The sequence below is a fragment of the Urocitellus parryii genome, chromosome 5, assembly GCF_045843805.1.
Source record: "Urocitellus parryii isolate mUroPar1 chromosome 5, mUroPar1.hap1, whole genome shotgun sequence".
Taxonomy (NCBI): Eukaryota; Metazoa; Chordata; class Mammalia; order Rodentia; family Sciuridae; genus Urocitellus; species Urocitellus parryii.
Window position 1 is genome coordinate 115,420,831 of NC_135535.1, and position 1,728 is coordinate 115,422,558.

At 45.5% G+C, this 1,728-nt stretch overlaps 1 pseudogene; it reads right to left on the reverse strand.

Annotated features, from left to right (window-relative positions):
- Positions 1 to 712: 712 nt before the first annotated feature.
- On the reverse strand, positions 713 to 1,344 carry LOC144255034 (bcl-2-like protein 13 pseudogene; annotated as a pseudogene).
- Positions 1,345 to 1,728: the final 384 nt, after the last annotated feature.

A 1,728-nucleotide genomic window follows, 5' to 3' on the forward strand; every position in this document is an offset into this window, starting at 1 on the left:
GACTGATGATCTGAAATGATCCCCCTTAAGTCAATTCATCAGGTTGCCACATGAATAGGAAGGTGAACAGACGTTTATCTTCTAGTCTCCCTTTCTTGCCATTTCAATGTGTTTTTCCCAGCGTGCTGCTTCTGGAGAAAAGCACAATTCATAGACTTGAATTTCGGTCCTCTCACCTGAAGAGCAGATTGGCCAAAGATAGACACAGGAGGAAAGAGGATGAGCTCCTAGCATCTGGTGGGTGGGGGTTGGGGTGTTGCTGACCATCCTACCATGCACAGAACTACAACAAGGAATTCTCAAAATGTCCATAGCACCAAGGCAGAGAAATCCTGTTCTATAGGGAATATTTTACTCATTAAGAGTCTGAATCTAGCATGAGCCTAGGTTCTTGGAATTGACAACCAGACCAAGATGAATGCCCTCTATGTCCAGCCCTAATATGTGGATCCCACTGCTGCCCTGTTAAGTGGACACCCCCAATCCTCCCAGGGGGTTCCACAAATGCCCCACTGGTAGCTTCCAGTTCAAATTCCAGCAAGGACAGCTCAACCTTAGACCCTCTTCTTTCTCTCCTGAAGCAGCAGCTAGTACTTTTTCAAAGCCATAAGACTCCAATTGCCACTGCCTGGATGTCCACAGCAGTGCCCCTTCAAACAGCTGCATAGACTTGCCCTCAGATGACAGCCAGCCATTGGAGGAGGACTCCTTGCTAAGACTGCCTCCTCACAGAGATCTCCTTGTCACTTGGCAGGGCAGAGGGCACCCCCTCCTCTGCTTCAGTAGGTTCCATGGCTGCTGCTTTCACCTCTTCTTCATCAAGTTCCACAAACAACAATGGTGCAGGGCAGGCTTTCTCAGCTTGCAATCATTTCTGTGTCATGTTCCCTCATCTCCAGCTAAAAAGTGGCAGTGGTGTGTGGAAACAGGGAGCAGGGGCTCTGGGGAATGCCTCTTGCAGCTCCCTGGCTGGCAAGGCAGCCCTGGCAGCCTCCTCAGTGCCCTCGGGTATCTCTTTTTCTTTCTATGCATAATGTCAAGAGTTGTTCTCTCTCCTCTCTCAAGCTCATTGCTCTCTAAACTTTTGACTTCTTCAGCATCCATTGCGATCTGCTGCCAGGACTCAGGCTCTAGGGACACTGGTAGGCTCTCTGTGTGCCAACTCTGGCTAGCTGACAGCAAGACAGGTGAGCTCTCTGACTGCCAAGTTGTCACAGTTAGAGACTCTGGGGGACTGACCTGTCCAGAGTTATCACTGGGCAGGATATAAATGTCATTGCTGTCTTCTGCAATGACTTCAGGGTATTTCTCCTCATCAGGCTCAAGACTAAAGACATGCCCATAGAAAAGGAGGAAAAAGTCCAATACAAAGAATGGTCAATATTGTAAAAATAGATGTCAGGTTGGAAAATATTTCTTTCATGAAGTTCTGGGAATAGATACATTGTTTATATCTGCACAGATTATGGATTGAATGCATTTATTTGTAGGCCATGCTGAGTAAGAATTTTTGACAGTACTTTGAGGGGTTTCCTGAAAATTATGAACTAAAAGTTCACATGTATTCAATATAATTCATATAACTCTATTTCAGTAATGAATGCAGGACAGCAGAAGAAACAAGGCAAGATCCTGTTCTCAGAGAACCTATTGCTTAATACAGTATGAAAATAATGTTATATCCAAAAGGCCAGTAAGACTACAGATGAGAAAAATGAGTTCTTTTTG